Source organism: Xyrauchen texanus, chromosome 11 (genome assembly GCF_025860055.1).
Source record: "Xyrauchen texanus isolate HMW12.3.18 chromosome 11, RBS_HiC_50CHRs, whole genome shotgun sequence".
NCBI lineage: Eukaryota > Metazoa > Chordata > Actinopteri > Cypriniformes > Catostomidae > Xyrauchen > Xyrauchen texanus.
Genome location: NC_068286.1, coordinates 18983607 through 19003944, shown reverse-complemented (window position 1 = coordinate 19003944; position 20338 = coordinate 18983607). Strand labels below are relative to the sequence as shown.

Here is a 20338-nt window from a genome sequence, read left to right as displayed (position 1 = left end):
GCTGCCTTAGAAGAGCTGCACATAAACTCTATTTTCTAAATGCATCTTCTATGTTCCTGTATTGCTTTTGGGTGAGTACATTTTGACATTGTTCTGCTTCTACACTGAAAATGATATTTAACCACTGACACACATGAAGGATATCTTAAATCCCCAGAGCTAAATGCATGTACTCAGGGAAGCAAACAAATGTGTCTTTCATGTTAATCAGGAAGAGGCACCCATAAGAAGGCCTGTTTTATGGCCCTTTGGATTGAAATGAACTCACTGTATTAAGTAGAGTTATTTGTCAGATTAGAGGGAGGATGGCTTTGCTGGCGCCTGAATGCAGGACCACGTCCTTATGCATGTGGCCCCCTCTGCCCAACTGTTCCATTTTGACCCATCACACTGGAGCATGCTCCACTATTCTATCTGATGAATTTCAGTGGGCACCATCTGTTGGTGAAAAATGTATGATAGCAGTCTCCATTTTAAAAAAGCCTCCTATTAATTTTTCATGAGCCTTGTTCTTTGGAGGTTCTTGTACATGAATCCCAGGGAAGAGTTATGGATCAGCCCAGATCCATTCTGACAGGAACAACAAATTGCACTGCAAATAGGTGTGGGCAATCTCAGTTTTTGATTTTAATTACTGCTGAAGCATACAATTAGAGCCAATCAAATGTGGTATCAGCAGGGGTGTAAAGTAACAAATTACAAATACTCACGTTACTGTAATTATGTAGTTTTTCTCAGGAATTGTACTTTTGTAAGTAGTTAAAAATTTGTATACTTTTACTTGAGTTCCTTGTACTGTAACTGTACTTTTACTGCGCTATTTTCCCACCATCTGTATTCGCTACTTCCCCGTCCTGATTTTATTTCTATCTATCAACATGATTGGCTAGAGAGAGTCTCATGACACCCATCAAATGAAATCACAAACTTGAACGGCAGCTGTAGATCTAGCGGCAACTGTGGAGGATGCCTCAACCACAGTTCAACACCTGAAAGGGCTTTTCGCAGGGAAAAAGGCCATTTGTCATGTTAGTTTAACTTGCTAAAGCCCGATATCAGCATTAATACTGCCTCTAATTTGAAGAAACATATCGAGGTAAATTTCATATTTCTGTTTACTAGATTCTGTGTTTCTATAATGTAGTGGGGAAATTAGCTATCTATCACTGAGATTATTGGGTTGATGTGAGAGATTAAGGCAATGTTATCAATAGCGCTGGGCAATAAAAAAAAAATATTTAAGTTTATCTGAAAAATACAAAAGAGAGGTTGATATCGATGATACATTTTTGAGTGATTTTCTATACTTAGCCTATGTTCTACATCTAGAACAGGTGTGTTCATTACATCGATCACGATAGCAAAACAACCACTGGTTGGTTGATCTATATGAAATATAAAAGATTTACTTTTTATTTCCTGACGTCTGTAGCTGCGTGCTGTTTGATTGACAGGTGGCTGCCAGCTAATGTTTGAGCGCTATTGCGGGTTCGCACCTAAACGATCACATACACTTTATAATTCCGCCAATGCCCGTCTTGATGAAGCATTAATGTAAATGCAGTCGGTTTGGTCTACAGTGAGCATAAACAGTGGGAGAAAAAAAAACATATTTGCATCAAAATGTTGGACTTAAAGTGTACATGTAACCGAATTGAGCACTATCTAGTAGACTCTGTCAGATAAAGGATATTATTCAAACAACAAGGAAACGAGAAAACCACTCACTACTTTTGGTTGAATAACTTGAGTAGCTTTAAAAGTATTAATGTAATAGAATAAAACAGTGATATGGTTTAATAATATTGTTAGGTTTTTAAATAATACTGACCCCTGAAATAGAGAGTGTGTTAATTTGTATAATAAATTACTAGGAAAGCAGAGATGATAAAATAATCTATAATTATGCTCAGCCTTTATCATGTTTCTTCTAAAGCCTGAGAGAAAAGTATCAACCTTTGCAGAGCAATACTTCAGGCAGAACATTCCACCTGTCACAAACTTCAGAAGATTGTGCATGATGCTTTAGAATGAGAACACAACTATTTCTGGGCTTAAAAGATCCATCCATCCATCCATCCATTTTCAACCGCTCATCCGAATTAGGGTCGCGGGGGCAGCTGCTCCATCAGGGGCCCCAAACTTCCCTATCCCGAGCCACATTAACCAGCTCTGACTGGGGGACCCCAAGGCATTCCCAGGCCAGTGTGGAGATGTAATCTCTCCACCTAATCCTGGGTCTTCCCGAGGCCTCCTCCCAGCTGGACGTGCCTAAAACACCTCCATAGGGAGGTGGCCAGGGGGCATCCTTGCCAGATGCCCAAACCACCTCAACTGACTCCTTTCGACGCAAAGGAGCAGCGGCTCTACTCCGAGCTCCTCACGGATGACTGAGCTCCTCACCCTATCTCTAAGGGAGAAGCCCGCCACCCTTCTGAGGAAGCCCATTTCGGCCGCTTGTACTCACGACCTAGTTCTTTCGGTCATGACCCAGCCTTCATGACCATAGGTGAGGGTAGGAACAAAAAATGACTGGTAGATCGAGATACGCCTTCTCCAGATCCAAAAAACACATGTAGACTGGATGGGCATACTTCCAGGCCCCCTCCAGGATCCTTGCGAGAGTAAAGGTCTGGTCCGTCGTTCCAGGGACAGGACAAAAACCGCATTGTTCCTCTTCAATCCGAGGTTTGACAATCGGCCAAACACTCTTCACCAGCACCTTGGAGTAAACTTTACCAGGGAGGCAGAGAAGTGTGATACCCCTGTAGTTGGCACACACTCTCTGATCCCCCTTTTTGAAGAGGGGAACCACCACCCCGTTCTGCCACTGTCCCAGATTTCCACGCAATGTTGAAGAGGCGTGTCATCCATGACACCCCCTCCACATCCAAAGGTTTCAGCATTTCTGGTTGGATCTCATCAATCCCCGGGGCTTTGCCACTACGTAGTTGTTTGACTACCTCAGTGACCTCCCCCAGGGAAATATAATCTGATCCCCCATCAGTCTCCAGCTCTGCCTCTAGCATAGAGGGCATGTTGGGATTTAGGAGTTCTTCAAAGTGTTCCTTCCACCGCCCAATAACCTCCTCGGTTGAGGTCAACAGCGTCCCATCTTTGCTGTATACAGCTTGGATGGTTCCCCATTTCCCCCTCCTAAGGTGGTGGACGGTTTTCCAGAAGCACTTTGGTGCGGACTGAAATTCCTTCTCCATGGCTTCTCCAAACTTTTCCCACACCCACTGCTTTGCCTCCCTCACAGCCGAGGCCGCAGCCCTTCGGGCCTGTCGGTACCTTGCAACTGCCTCCGGAGACCTCCAGGACAACAAATCCCGGAAGGCCTCTTTCTTCAGTCGGACGGCTTCACTGACCACCAGTGTCCACCATGGTGTTTGAGGGTTACCACCCCTTGCGGCACCTAAAACCTTGAGGCCGCAGCTCTCCACCACGGCTTCGGCAATGGAAGCTTTGAACATTGCCCACTCCGGTTCAATGTCCCCAGTCTCCGCAGGGATGCCTGAAAAGCTCAGCTGGATGTGTGAGTTGAAGATCTCGTGGACAGGGACCTCCTCCAAACGTTCCCAGTTCACCCGCACTACTCGCTTGGGCTTCCCAGGTCTGTCCAAGGTCTTTCCCCACCCCCTGACCCAACTCATCACCAGATGGTGATCGGTTGACAGCTCTGCCCCTCTCTTCACCTGAGTGTCCAAAACATATCGCCTCAGATCCGACGACACGATTACAAAATCTATCATCGACCCTCTGGCACCACGTACACTTATGAGCATCCTTATGTTCGAACATGGTGTTTGTTATAGATAATCCATGACTAGCACAGAAGTCTAATAACAAACATCCACTTGAGTTCAGATCGGGGAGGCCGTTCCTCCCAATCACGCCTTTCCAGGTGTCTCTGTCATTTCCCACGTGTGCGTTGAAGTCACCCAGCATCACTATGGAGTCCCCTACTGGGGCCCAATTCAGGACTCCATTCAGGGTCTCCAAGAAGGCCGAATACTCTGAACTGCTGTTCGGTGCATATGCACAGACAACAGTCAGAGTTTCCCCCACAACCCGTAGGCGTAGGGAGGCGGCCCTCTGTGACCTCCGTGACACCGGGGTAAACTCCAACGTAGCGGCGCTCAGCCGGGGGCTCGTGAGTATCCCCACACCCGCCAGTCGCCTCACAACCTGGGAAACTCCAGAGAAGAATAGAGTCCATCCCCTATTCAGGAGTACAGATCCAGAGCATCGAAGTAAGCCCCTCCAGATCCAGCTGGTAACGCTCCACCTCCCTCACCAGTTCCGGCTCCTTCCCCCCCAGTGAGGTGACATTCCACGTCCCTAGATTTAGCCTTTGCTGCCCGGGTCTGGTCCGTCGAGGCTCACGGACTTCACTGCCACCCATATGGCAGCGCACCCGACTCCTGCGGTTTCTCCAATGGGTGGTGGGCCCAAGGGATGTAGAGTGGGGTTTCACGTCGCTTCTTCGGCTGTGCCTCGGCCAGGCTCCGTGACAAGCCCAGCCACCAGGCGCTCGCCGACGAGCACTCCATCTGGGTCTGGCTCCAGACGGGGGCCCCGGGCTTCCTCCGGGCAGGGTAACTCCTCTTCTTGCCGTTTTTTCCATGGAGTCTGTGTGAACCATTCTTAGTCTGGCCCCTCATCTGAGACCAATTTGCCTTGGGAGACCCTACCAGGAGCACCTGGCTCCAGACAACACAGCCCTCAGGATCATAAGGGCACACAAACCTCTCCACCATGATAAGGTGCTGGTTCCCGGAGAGGGGCTTAAAAGATAGAAGATCTAAATCAATGTGGATCATAGTATCTCAAAAGTTGGACAATGTGGCCCCCATGTGCTACTTAAAGAAATATTTCACTCAAAAATGTTAATTCTCTCAACATTTACTCACCCACATGCCATACGAGATGTGTATGACCTTCTTTCTTCAGAAGAACGCAAATTAAGATTTTTAGAAGAATATTTCAGCCCTGTAGGCCCATACAATACAAGTGAATGGATGCCAACATTTTGACGCTCCAAAAAGCACATAAATGCAGCATAAAAGTAATTCATATGACTCCAGTGGTTAAATCCATGTCTTCAGAAGATATATGATAGGTGTGGGTGAAAAATAGATCAATATTTAACTAAATTATTGATAGAAATTCTTCACCCTGCCCAGTAGATGGCGATAATCATGAAGAATGTGAATCACCAAAAATAAAATAAGAAGAATGTTAAAGTTAATGTGGAGATTGACTGAGCAGGGAGGAGAATTTATAGTAAAAAGTTACTTTAAATATTGATCTTTTTCTCACCCAGCCTTTCATATACTTCTGAAACATGGATTTAACCACTGGAGTCACATGGATTAGGCTACTTCTATTGCTGATTTATGTGATTTTTGGAGCTTTAAAATTTTGGCACCTATTTACTTGCATTGTATGGACTAAAAGAGCTGAGATATTCTACTAAAAATCTTAATTTGTGTTCAGCAGAAGAAAGAATGTCATACACATCTGGGATGGCATGAGGGTGAGTATATGATGAGATAATTTTCATTTATGTGTGAATTATTCCTTTGAAGCCTGATGTGGCCTCTGTACCAAACCACTGCTCTATTGTGTGGAACATAATGCACCAAGTGACCCTGCTTTATTAGTGGGTGTGAGGAGGTCTGACAATAAGGAGGGAATGAAGACAACGCTTGACCACGCCCCCGCTGCCACAGTGGGTTTTCATAATTTGTATATTTCTTTTGCATTCCTTGCATTGTTTTGAACATGTTTTATTTGCAATAGTAACTCTTGTCGGCATTAAGGAAATTTAGACCCTACACAAACTGATTTTAATGTAATTATTTCATACATTATGATATTGAAAATAACTTTCGTCTTCTAATTTCTGTAATCATGTCACCCTTTTTTATATTTTTTAAAATCAGATTCATGTAGTGTTTACAGTATCATAGATAGATAAGTCATGTATTTTAAAAGTTGTCAATCGCAAACACCTATAAAATACCTACAGTGAGGAAAATAAGTATTTGAACACCCTGCTATTTTGCAAGTTCTCCCACTTGGAAATCATGGAGGGGTCTGAAATTGTCATCGTAGGTGCATGTCCACTGTGAGAGACATAATATAAAAAAAAAAATCCAGAAATCACAATGTATGATTTTTTAACTATTTATTTGTATGATACAGCTGCAAATAAGTATTTGAACACCTGAGAAAATCAATGTTAATATTTGGTACAGTAGCCTTTGTTTGCAATTACAGAGGTCAAACGTTTCCTGTAGTTTTTCACCAGGTTTGCACACACTGCAGGAGGGATTTTGGCCCACTCCTCCACACAGATCTTCTCTAGATCAGTCAGGTTTCTGGGCTGTCGCTGAGAAACACGGAGTTTGAGCTCCCTCCAAAGATTCTCTATTGGGTATAGGTCTGGAGACTGGCTAGGCCACGCCAGAACCTTGATATGCTTCTTACAGAGCCACTCCTTGGTTATCCTGGCTGTGTGCTTCGGGTCATTGTCATGTTGGAAGACCCAGCCTCGACCCATCTTCAATGCTCTAACTGAGGGAAGGAGGTTGTTCCCCAAAATCTCGCAATACATGGCCCCGGTCATCCTCTCCTTAATACAGTGCAGTCAGCCCTGTCCCATGTGCAGAAAAACACCCCCAAAGCATGATGCTACCACCCCCATGCTTCACAGTAGGGATGGTGTTCTTGGGATGGTACTCATCATTCTTCTTCCTCCAAACACGGTTAGTGGAATTATGACCAAAAAGTTCTATTTTGGTCTCATCTGACCACATGACTTTCTCCCATGACTCCTCTGGATCATCCAAATGGTCATTGGCAAACTTAAGACGGGCCTTGACATGTGCTGGTTTAAGCAGGGGAACCTTCCGTGCCATGCATGATTTCAAACCATGACGTCTTAGTGTATTACCAACAGTAACCTTGGAAACGGTGGTCCCAGCTCTTTTCAGGTCATTGACCAGCTCCTCCCGTGTAGTTCTGGGCTGATTTCTCACCTTTCTTAGGATCATTGAGACCCCACGAGGTGAGATCTTGCATGGAGCCCCAGTCCGAGGGAGATTGACAGTCATGTTTAGCTTCTTCCATTTTCTAATGATTGCTCCAACAGTGGACCTTTTTTCACCAAGCTGCTTGGCAATTTCCCGTAGCCCTTTCCAGCCTTGTGGAGGTGTACAATTTTGTCTCTAGTGTCTTTGGACAGCTCTTTGGTCTTGGCCATGTTAGTAGTTGGATTCTTACTGATTGTATGGGGTGGACCGGTGTCTTTATGCAGCTAACGACCTCAAACAGGTGCATCTAATTTAGGATAATAAATGGAGTGGAGGTGGACATTTTAAAGGCAGACTAACAGGTCTTTGAGGGTCAGAATTCTAGCTGATAGACAGGTGTTCAAATACTTATTTGCAGCTGTATCATACAAATAAATAGTTAAAAAATCATACATTGTGATTTCTGGATTTTTTTTTTTAGATTATGTCTCTCACAGTGGACATGCACCTACGATGACAATTTCAGACCCCTGCATGATTTCCAAGTGGGAGAACTTGCAAAATAGCAGGGTGTTCAAATACTTATTTTCCTCACTGTATATTTTGAAACAGCCATAAAAGGGAATGTAAATGATGGTATGTGTGCTAAATTTTTAAATTGTGTTTTTATTATAAAGGGGCATAGTTTTCACAACTCAGTACTCAATACTCACTACTCATGATTACTTTTAAATGAGCTACACTTTTACTCTTACTTGAGTAGATTTTAGGACAGGTAATTTTACTTTCCACCTACTACATCTTTTAAGATGTATCAGTACTTTTACTTGAGTATACATTTTCAGTAATTTTTCTTTCCACCCCTGGGTATCAGAATAATAAGTCCTGATTCATAATTTACTTTAAAAATAAGGACGCTTTCACACTAGCAATTTTGGTGCGCACACAAGTTCGTATGACATCAAAGTTCAGTTAGTTCGTGAACGCTGTTTTCAGATCTCGGGTGTGCACCCATGAACCGCAACTTGAAAAGTTGGTCTGGGGTACTGATATTTTGATCTCTGGTGCGGTTCGCTGCTAATATGAATGCATTCATACTAAATCACGGAAGTGAACCGCTATTGATGACTTATAATCAGAGGTGGGTAGAGTAGCCAAAAACTGTACTCAAGTAAAAGGACAGTTACTTCCAAAAAAGTATTACTCAAGTAGAAGTAAATGTACTAACACAAATATTTACTTGAGTAAGAGTAAGAAAGTATCCAATTAAAAGAGTACTCAAGTAGTGAGTAACTCATCAGTTTCACAAATGACATAATGGATGTTATCTACCCTACATTCCATTACTTAAAACACATTTAACATGTATTAAAGGATTATTCAAATTTGTATTATTATTAACCCTTTGGGGTCGATGAACACGCCGGCGTGTCCTGCTGGATTTTTTCGGCATTACAGTGAAAACAATACTTATTACACATACAGATAAGTGTAAGACTTAGTTGTGTACACTCACAATAACAACAAAACCTTGTGCTTTAAATTAAATGGTGCGCTTTAAGCAGTTTCTGTGTCCACGAGCATATTTCTGAAACGTGTCATAAAAATGAACTGAAACTCCACGAATACTTATCACACAAACATGAAACATGTGTCTAAAGAAAGCTTAAAATCTATAGTTTTAAATATAATAATTCAAATTTAAAACAAATATTATCCTGCCATTTAATCTGTATGAAACAAAGCGAAGTCGTGTTTCTCCTGGCTCAGCTAATTATCCCTGATGTGATCACACCCACGGGCAGAGAGCGCTATTCATACGGTAATGTGCTGAGGCGATCAATGCAAATGGTAAACGCCCAGCATCTTAAAACGCATCAAGTTCATTCACTTTTCTGCATGTTTGGAAGATGGCACGATACACAGGTGAGGAAGCTCCTGGATAGTGATGAAGATTTAACATTTTCTTCAGAAGAACAGTGAGACTCCAATGAACGTTTGCATTTTGAAGAGTGACTTTTTATAGACGTCTTTCCGCCTCTTGTGTAGTTTCTGGATGCGGTTGATTTCTCCCCACCTCTGACGGTCATAAAAGCTGCCTTGCATGCCTGGGCTGCGATTAAACGCAGGCAGCATTTTATGAATGGTTTATGTTCTCAGTGTGAGAATATAGCCAAGGCAATATTGTGGTCGTGGCTTTCTTTTGTCATGAGAGAAAGCCACTTCAGCCGCCCCCTCGCGCCTCGCCTCCTTCCTATGGGATTGGGGCAGGCGCCGCGGGCGATGAAGGCGATTTGGGAACAATGACGGGCTCCATTCGCCGGGTAAATCCCCACGAACCACCTGCCTCCCCGGCACGCTTGCTTGCTTCCGTCCGAGCTCGGTATGAGTACAGCCCGCTTCACGGCCGGCCGGTCCCTTGAGCTCCCGGAATTGGATGACAACATCACCGCTGCATCAGAGAGCGTTACGGGCGATGGCCACCCTTGTGGTCCAGAAATGTAATCTATTGACTGGACCTGGTCGAAATATGGGAGGTAGACAAAGCACGCTTTCTCGAACGCCCCTGTCTCCCTGCTTTTTCCATTCGGCGGCACCGTTGACGACTCCGCCCAGCAGACCTCAGCGGTGAAGTAGCAGACGGAGGCCATTTCACACATCCTGCCCCGCCACAAACCTGCCGCCAGGGGCCATGCCCGTTTGCTCGCCGAGGGCGTCCTCCTGTGGCTTAAAAAAAACCATCTCATCGAGACGTTTGCTCCGGAGTTGGTAAATAGACCACTCTGTCCCCCGGTGGAGGGCCGGGAAGACAACCTTCAGTTAAAGGTATTTTTTGCAAGTTTTTCAATAATAGAGCAATGTCCTCTTTCTGGGTCACCTGGCCCGCAAATGCCGTTCTCACGACACTCTGCCGCCACACCTCAACAGTCCCGGCACATTGGACGTGGACCCCCCACCCTCAGCCCCACGACTGGCTCATTCTGGCCCAATTCTTAGAGTTACTATGCACTCACAGAGACCAGGTGCTCAGGAACCTCAGCCATTTGGGGCTTCAGGTCAACCGAGAAAAGAACAAGCTCGCCCCGGTTCATAGCATCTCTTTTCTCGGCATGGAGTTAGACTCAATGTTAGCAGGTCTCACCAACGAGCGTGCTGGAATACCTCGCCACCTTCAGGCCAGGCACAATGGTCCCTTTAAAACTTTTCCAGAGGCTTCTGGGGCATATGGCATCCTCTGCAGCGGTCGCGCCGCTGGGGTTGATGCATATGAGACCGCTTCAGCACTGGCTTCAGACTCGAGTCCCGAGACGAGCATGGCGCCACGACACCGGGTGATGATCACCCCTGCCTGCTGCCAAACATTCAAACCCTGGACAGATCTCTGCTTTTTGCGGGCAGGAGTGCTCTTGCTGCAGGTGTCCTGACCTGTCCTGGTCATGACCGACACCTCCAGATCAGGTTGGGGCACCGTGTGCAACGGGCACACAGCCATGGGCCGTTGGAAAGGGGCCCCGCTGCGCTGGCACATCAATTGCCTAGAGTTCCTGACTGTTGTCTTTGCCCTGCGGACGTTTCTCCCGTTAGTTCGAGACAAACATGTCCTAGTCAGGTCAAACAGCACCACCGCGGTAGTGTACATAAATCGCCATGGCGGCGTATGCTCCCGCCACATGTCGTGACTCGCCCGTCGTCTCCTCCTTTCGAGCCAGCAGCAACTCAAGTTGCTGCGCGCCACTCACATCCCCGGCAACCTCAATGTGGTAGCGGATGCGCTGTCACGACACCGCTGGCCCGGTGGAGAGTGGAGACTTCACCCCCAGTCGGTTCAGCTGATTCGGGAACGATTCGGCAAGGCTCAGGTAGACCTGTTTTCCTCCTGAGAGACCTCCCACTGTCCGCTTTGGTAAGCCCGAACAGAGGCTCCCCTCGGGGCAGATGCACTGACACACAGCTGGCCCTCAGGGCTGCACAAGTACGCATTTCCCCCAGTGAGCCTTCTTGCACAGGTGCTGTGCAAGGTCAGGGAGGACGAGGAACAAGTCACCCTAGTGGCTCCCTACTAGCCCTATGGGTCCACAATTCGGCGGAGGAATTCGCTGACCCAATCCACTGCAGGTACTCAAATCTACCCTGTACTGGAATAGGTGCTCCACAGGTCGGTACTCCTGCGTGGACTCCACCTGTGTGTATTTTCCACAATACAGTCCCCTTGCGAGTGGACCCACGTCTCCCTTAGGAGGTTCCAGATGCCCTCCAGTCGCTGTGCTGTAGCAACTCCCCCCTCCTTGAGGCTGGATCTACCACCGTGCCATTTTTTCCACATGTGACCTGAGTGGCCCATGTGATGTATTTCGCCACTTTACCTCCCCGTTCCTGGGCAGGTGTGTTCTCTGCAGGATCTTTTTCCCCTGTAATAATAGGAAACTGGGGAAGACCCCCTTCCCACGATGCGTGTAAGGGCCCCAGCCGTTTGGCTGTATGCGGGAAACATAGAGAGAAAAGAGGCAAGGCTAGGCTCTGCCCGTTCCCAGGTTGGCAAGCGTCGCCTTGTTCCCCTGCTTAGGGTAATCAAAAGGATTCCGACGACTTTTTATTAGGAATTGGGGAAGGGTACGTGCAGTCTGACACAACTGGTCACCTTTGCACGTGAAATACTTGCCAGCTCTTGTGTCAGCAGTACACGTACATGGCTCAGCAGATGGCGTGATTTGAATTGGACTCCTAGTGTCGCTTCTTCGACACAACGTCGAAGTGAGAGACAGACGGGGAACGTCTAGTTTACAGATGTAACCTCCATTGCCTGATGGAGGGAACGAGACGTTGTGTCCTCCCCGGCCACGTAGCTGAGCCGAGCCACTGTAGTGGCCGGACTATTTCTGGCTCCTCAGAAAAATCCTGAATGAAATCGATGTATTTCCCCGATTTTTTACCCGTAGGTCCTGGGGCTAATTCCCATTGGCATTTTTTCATAGATCAGAGGCATATTCGACGCTCAAGAGACCCCTAGTGTTGCTTCTTTGACACAACGTCTCGTTCCCTCCATCACTCTTCAACACAACGTCTCGTTCCCTCCATCGGGGAAGGGAGGTTACATCCGTAACCTAGACGTTTTACTTACATTAGTTCACATTTTATATAAACATGTACATATTTTACTAGTGGGACTGTTTCCAGACTTGCCAGAAATGATTCAGAGTATTGAAATTTTAAATATGTCCTAATAAGCAAGTTTTAGTTACATTTAAATTTTGTTTCGGCTAAAGCAGGCATTTAAATTGTAAGCTGTATGATATAAATATGATATGTAATATAGTATAAAAATAATATGCATGTTTAGATTATATTTTAATTAGTGTTTATGCTGCCTCGTTATCATCAACAAAGCTTGTGCTTGCAAAAATCATTTCAGGTGTAAATGAGTAAAATGCACTTTAAATATGCCCATATTGGAAAATCAGCATATTATAATGATTTCTGAAGGACCATGTGACACTGAAGACTGCAGTAATGATGCTGAAATTTCATCTTTGATCACAAATTGCATTTTACAATATATTCAAATAGAAAATGTTCTTTTAAATTGTAAAAAGAGTTCACAATACCACTGTTTTAATGTATTTTGGATCAAAATAAATGCAGCCTTGGTGAGCAGAAGAGACTTCTTCTAAAACTTTTAAATGGTAGTGTAGGTCTAAATGTTTTAAGTAAAGTCTTTATCTAAAGAAAATGTGTTGTCAGATTACTTCTTTTAACTTAAAACTTGATTTTGATCATTAAGTCTCCTCACATTTATTCTGTTTTTGTCACATTCCTCATTGATAGGCCGAGGGGAGGGATACAAAAGTGTAAATACTATCTTGTTTTGTATGAATGAGTGATCAGGATGGTTTTCACATCATTTTGTAGGAAAAACTCTAAGCTGCAAGATCCAGTTCTCAAAAGTCTTGTGGACAAATGTTTAGTACTGTATGTGTTATATGGCCTTATTTCTATGACATTTCTATTATTATTTTTTAACCCACGCATAAACATTATTTTCTCAAAAATACAAACTTGTACATACATGTCGCTCACATATTATTGTAAACCAGTTTGTGCTGAATGCAGTGTTATCAGATATTAGACATTAATGTAGGGCTCACAAGTTTTGGAGCGGGTGTGTTTATTAGCAATAATTAATAATTATCATAGACAACCATCAATTATTAATTAATAAAACATTGATTAGAATCAATGTTGCACGGGCACCAATTTATGTAGGCTCACAGGTTGGTTAGATCAGTTTTACTATCAGATATAAATTAATAATTAATGTTTATTAATTATTAATTAATAATTAAATTAAATAATAGAATTTAGTTCGTTAAATTCTATCCTCGGGGCACCACTCTTTGACAAGAGAACAATGATAGTAAGTGACTGATCAAGTCTCATAAAATTCTACCCTGCAGATTGAGTATTCTGATTGAGAATAAAAATAATCAAAAGGGGAAGAAGTTAGTCAAATTGTTGCCATATGAACCCAATAGTAATCTGGTTACGGCTGGCTTCTAACAACAACAATTGAACAATACTGAAGTAATACAGGAGTTCTTGACGTGGCAGAGGCTGGCTTCAACACAATATTCAAACAAACAAACCAGGAATACTTATTATAATATAACAAGATTTATTATAATCAAACAGTAATGAACACTGCCAATACTAAATGAATATAACACAAAAACATAAGGTGGAAATCCTAACTAAATGGTGGAGCTATATGCTAGTGTATGTGTGTGTGTCTCGAATCAGTAACCAAGACACAAAATGGCGGACTAAACTCCTCGTGAGGAACTAGTCAAAATGGAGGGCTAGACCGGAAAGGGCGGAGCCAACGATTATGTGAAGGTGTAGGGAAAGCAAGATGGCTGGATCAGATCCAGCACAACAGAGCTAATACCACGTGCGGGTGGTAATGAGCATACACACAAAGGATCGTTGATTCAGATCACTCAATAAATTATCATTTCCTCAAAAATTACGATATCATAACTCCAAACAGCAATCAGCGATCGTAGTTAACATACAAATGTAAACAAAACATCAAACATTCAGCAATCAAATATATATGATTTAGGTTTATAAGAAAAGTCACAGTTTCTAAACTAAATCTGCCCAGATATCAAGCCTTACTTGTGAAATCCTGTGTGATTTCAGCAGGGTTGTCTGTTGGATTCCTGTTGCATTGAGCGGTCAGGAGAAAACAATCTGGATTCGGTCCATGGTCTCAAAGCTCGTCAGCGAAAAGACACGTCTCTGCGTTGTTTCTCGGGTCCGTTGATCACGAGAAACGCGAGAGGTAGTCAACGTTGAGGGAAAACGATTGAGAAGGGAAGCTGGTCGCCTTTTCCATTTTCTATATAAATTCACTGTTGTTTCACAGTGAAGATGAAATGAACCGGTTGTACACTACACGACTGGAACAAAGTTAATCTTACTCTACCGTGGCCAAATGGTGAGGTTTAGAAAAACGTGGTCTTTCTTTGTCCAGAAGGAGGGAAATTCCTTGGTGTAGATATGTCTCTTTAGAGCACAGCGAAGCTGTAGGTGTAACAGTCAGGCTGGATGCAGAGAGAGAGATCTCAAATGAGCGCGCTAGTTTTGTTAAGAAGATGACGTCATCGGTCATAGGCCGCTTTTGACCCATGACGTCTGAGATTGAGTCCATGGACGGGACTTCCGTCCGACTGCGATGCATTCTGGGAAATCGAGTTCAATGTCTCACCTTTGATCATAGAACAAAGGGCCATGGTGTCTCTGCTGCCATTTTCACATTAATATGTTTTTAAGCAACTGAAAAATCACAAATGTCAAGGTATGTCAAAAATTCTCCAGGGCCCAAAACACCCTCAGACCCCAGAGGGTTAATGGAAATTCTGTCATCATTCACCATCATGTTCTTCCAAACCAGTATAACTTTCTTTCTTCCATGCAATAAGATATTAGACAGAATGTTTTCTTGAGTCACTATTTACTTTCATTGAATGTTTATTCAATGAAAGTAAATACATTGGTTAGTCAATTGTTACCGGGATGTGGAGCTAGAGTTCAGTAGGGTGACAGCTGCAGGAAAGAAGCTTCCTCTGAACCTGCTGGTACGGGTGCAGAGAGACCTTAAATGCCTCCCGGAGGGGAGTGGGGTGAACAGTCTGTGGTTGGGGTGGGAACAGTCTTTGATGATGATGCTGCGCACCTTACGCAAGCATCGCTTACCCTGGATGGCCTCGATGGAGTGGAGCGAGGAACCGGTGATGCGTTGGGCAGTTTTCACCACCCTCTGCAGTGCTTGTGGCAGGGCATCCAGGCCATCACCAACTACAGGACAACATCAGTTGCCTGTGACAAAGATGCCTCCCTTCCAGATGCGCTGAACGACTTCTACGCTCGGTTTGAAGTGCAGAACGACGTGATGGCGAGGAAGTCCACCCCTCCTCCCAACGACCAGGTGCTCTGTCTTACCACGGCAGATGTGAGGAAAACTCTACGTAGAGTCAACCCACGGAAGGCTGCTGGACCAGACAACATTCCTGGCAGAGTGCTCAGAGGATGTGCAGACCAGCTAGCAGATGTTCTTACCGACATCTTCAACATCTCTCTGAGCAGCGCCGTTGTTCCAACGTGCTTCAAGGCCACCACCATCATCCCCATGCCAAAGAAGTCTTCAGTGTCCTGCCTCAACGACTACCGTCCCGTCGCGACTTACACCCATCATCATGAAGTGCTTCGAGAGGCTCGTCATGAGGCAGATTAAGACCCAGCTGTCCCCCTCACTAGACCCACTGCAGTTTGCGTATCGTTCAAACCGTTCAACGGACGATGCCATCACCACAACCCTCCATCTGGCCCTCACCCACCTAGACAATAAGGACTCATACGTTCGAATGCTGTTCATAGATTTCAGCTCAGCATTCAACACAATCATTCCCCAGCACCTGATTGGAAAGCTGAACCTGCTGGGCCTGGACACCTCCCTCTGCAACTGGATCCTGGACTTCCTGACTGGGAGACCTCAGTCAGTCCGGATCGGGAACAGCATCTCCACCACCACCACACTGAGCACTGGGGCCCCCAGGGCTGTGTGCTCAGTCCACTGCTGTTCACTCTGCTGACTCACGACTGTGCAGCAATGCACAGCTCGAATCACATCATCAAGTTCGCCGATGACACGACCGTGGTGGGTCTCATCAGCAAGAACAACGAGTCAGCATACAGAGAGGAGGTGCAGCGGCTGACGAACTGGTGTAGAGCCAACAACCTGTCCCTGAATGTCGACAAAACAAAAGAGATGGTTGTTGACTTTAGGAGAGCACAAGGTGAACACACTCCGCTGAACATTGACGGCTCCTCTGTGGAGATTGTCAAGAGCACCAAATTTCTTGGTGTTCACCTGGCGGAGAACCTCACCTGGTCCCTCAACACCAGCTCTATCACCAAGAAAGCCCAGCAGCGTCTCTACTTTCTTCGAAGGCTGAGGAAAGCACATCTCCCAACCCCCATCCTCACTACATTCTATAGAGGGACTATTGAGAGCATCCTGAGCAGCTGCATCACTGCCTGGTTTGGGACTTGCACCGCTTCGGACCGCAAAGCCCTGCAGAGGATAGTGAGGACAGCTGAGAAGATCATTGGGGTCTCTCTTCCCTCCATCAAAGACATTTACAAAAAACACTGTATCCGCAAAGCAACCAGCATTGTGGACGACCCCACACACCCCTCACACAAACTCTTTACCCTCCTCCCGTCTGGCAAGAGGTACCGAAGCATTCGGGCCCGAGCGGCCAGACTGTGTAACAGCTTCTTCCCCCAAGCCATCAGACTCCTCAATACTCAGAGACTGGTTTGACACACACGTGTCCTGAGTTGCACTTTAATTACTGTCACTTTATAACTGTCTGCTACCTCAATAACTGCTATGTGCATAGAACATTATCTCATAGTATGTTATGTTTACATTTTTAGAAACTGTCATCTTTTTGCACTACTGAGTACTGGTCGGTGCTGCACTGTCTATTGTCCTGTTCATTGTCAGTAATTTGTTGTACTGTCCTGTACTTTTTGCACATGTTTGCACGTGCACTTTATATAGGTAGTTTATATAGGTATTTTATTTCGTTGTGTAGTCTCATGTGGTCCTATGTTGGTCCTTTGTTGTTTTTATGTAGCACCATGGTCCTGGAGGAACGTTGTCTCGTTTTGCTGTGTACTGTACTAACTGTATATGGTTGAAACGACAATAAAAACCACTTGACTTGACTTGACTTGCTTTCCGGTCATGGGCAGAGCAGCTGCTATACCAAACTGTGACACAGTTGGTGAGGATGCTCTCGATGGTGCAGCGGTAGAAGTTCAGAAGTCATCCTTCAGGAGACTGGTGGACCTTCTTCAGTCTCCTCAGAAAGAAGAGACGCTGGTGAGACTTCTTGATCAGGGTAGAGGTGTTGAGGGTCCAAGAGAGGTCCTCAGAGATGTGGACACCCAGAAACTTGAAGCTGTTTACACGCTCCACCTCAGTCCCGTTGATCGAAATGGGTGTGTGTGTGCCAGCTTTAGACTTCCTGAAGTCCACAATGAGCTCTTTGGTCTTCTTAGTGTTGTGCTATTCATGTCGCATTTTGTTTTAGGACACTATTGGTTAGGTTTAGGTTAAATTTTTAGGTTAGGCAGCTACGTTTTGCTCATTATAACATCTATATAACATTTGTCTTTAAAAACTTTTTTAGACATCTGGTTATGATAACATTATTTCACTTGCTTAATTCTTAATTAATATTTTATACACACTGCCTATCAATGATCAGATCTCCAATGCTTTCTGAAAATTTGCCCCAAAAGTTCTGAACAATCATAAAGCTGTTTTACAGTGCTTTTAAGAGGCAACAATATGTACACGGTTGCACTGAGGGCTGTTGTGTGGGAGTATTAAAAACTGTAATTTTGCATTATGATTAAAATGCTATCTGTAACTGTTATCATGCCAGAAAATGCCTCAGGAGTGGGTGTGAGGTTAACATAATCATGCATATGGAGAGATGACTTTGCGCTAAAATGCCTTAATGGGTGTATTTAACAATAAGGCTTACACATACAACACACAGGCACACACACAAAGAACCACAGTTATCTCTGTTTGGATTATTGTTTGAATGGTCCTAATTGGCAGAGCTGGCAAAGGCATGCATGTAAATGATGACTTCATTTTAAAACGTTGTATCGCATACCCAAATAAATTATTCTCACTTAAAAAGCCATTTGAAGATATATTGTGTTGTCACTAATTTTGGTGGAATTACATACTGTAGTTTAAATAATACAAAGGCAAATCTTTTTTTTTTTTTTTTTTGCAAATCAAACAGAATGCAAAATGCCAGAATTTTGTGTTCTCAGCAAGAGTGTTTTTGTACACCAGAAAAAATAAATCAGTCAGAATGCATTAATTACATTTGTAGGATTGTGACTTGGTTTTGAGATTTAGCCTGTCATTGAGAAATTCCACATAGGATAATACAAAACAAAATTAAAGAAGGTAGAATTTTTTAAAAATTGCTACCCTCTGTATAAAAATCATAGTTTCAGTCTGAAAATGTACTTTAAAAAACCAGCACGAGATGTAATTAACATTTTGATCAGTTTTTGAATATCCTGTGCAGGTAAACGATTGAGTGTTGCTACCAGCTCTCTGCGGTAAGGCTGTTTGGATCAGATGTGAAATATTGGTTTATATCAGTAATATTAATGAGTCCATTAACTCCTAGTCAATTAAAAACTGCATTACCTCTAGGCTATAAAGAATAACAAGCATTACAGACTTTGCCATCTCATTTTGAGCAATTTTTGAATCACATAAACTTTTTTATTTTTGGAACTGTACAGCAAGGGAAGTAGTCATAACGATGTTCCAGCAGATGTCAACAATGTTTTGAAGGCCTTTACTGTTATTAAAAAATAAATAAAAAATGAAAAAACAAAACAAAACATTGTCTGGGAATGCTATGTTTTGAACATATGTGCATGCACTTAGAAGTTGGATCGCTGTAGGGATGCACGCTATATTTAAATATCCATTTGGCATTTAAACATCAAATGGGAGAGAATAAAATGTTTACAAATAATATTTAATGATTTGAGCAGATGTTCTCAAGGAGCCAGTTTCACTGCACTAGAAAACCATTCAAAGTGAAATTGCTACTACGTTGCTAATTCTTGTGTGTCATCAAAATCTCATCTGAAAATGAATACTGTGCACAACATTTCAGTCTGTGCTTATATTTAGCTTTTAAAAGTCTGCCTTTTTACTTTTATATAAAGATTGTTGAGTTGCTTGCATATCCTCAGAATTTGCACGGACCCCCTTTACAATTGTATTTTTTTTCATATAAATTTGACCTGATTCATTGCACCTTTCCCCATCCTCTTAAATGTTTGTATCCTCCAAAACCATTTTAGGGGTAACTATGGCTCCAAAAAAATATATCATAAAAGTAGTCCATATACTGTAACTCAATTTACATATTACAAGTCTTCTGAAGTCATACATAGTAACAGTTTTGTGTGAGGAACAGACTAAAATATAAAGGAATATTTCACCCAAAAATGTTAATTCTGTCATTATTTACTGAAACTCATTTTCCAATCCATTTTTCTAAATCAAGTTTATTTTGCTTACTGCAGATTTTGTTTCTTGTTTTTAGTCTAAAGTTCACAAAATTTTGTCAGATTTATCTTAAAACAAGACTTAATATCTTATCCCATTTTGCTTGACAAGTAAATAAATCATGTTTTAAGAATATTTAGATAATTTTACAGGAAAACAAGACAAAAATACTTGTCCTGAAAATATTTTTTTGCAGTGCAGACCACGCTTCCTGTAGCACTTGCCATAGATGATGCTGTCTTGTCAGGCACTTCTCACACACCTTACAATCTAGCTGATCCCACAAAAGCTCAATGGGGTTACGATCCACAACACTCTTTTTTTAATTATTTGTTGTCCAATGTCTGTGTTTCTTTGCCCACTCATACCTTTTCTTTTTGATTTTCTGTTTCAAAAGTGGCTTTTTCTTTGCAATTGTTCCCATAAGGCCTGCACCCCTGAGACTTCTCTTTACTGTTGTACATGAAACTGGTGTATAGCGGGTAGAATTCAATGAAGCCGTCAGCTGAGGACATGTGAGGCATCTATTTCTCAAACTAGAGAATCTGATGTACTTACCCACTTGTTTAGCTGTACATGTGGCCTTCCACATCTCTTTCTG

At 43.5% G+C, this 20338-nt stretch overlaps 1 protein-coding gene across 1 annotated transcript in view; it reads left to right on the top strand.

Annotated features, from left to right (window-relative positions):
• LOC127651188 (polypeptide N-acetylgalactosaminyltransferase-like 6) overlaps window positions 1-20338 on the top strand; it is a 388215-nt gene that overhangs the window by 121472 nt on the left and 246405 nt on the right. The window lies entirely within an intron of this gene.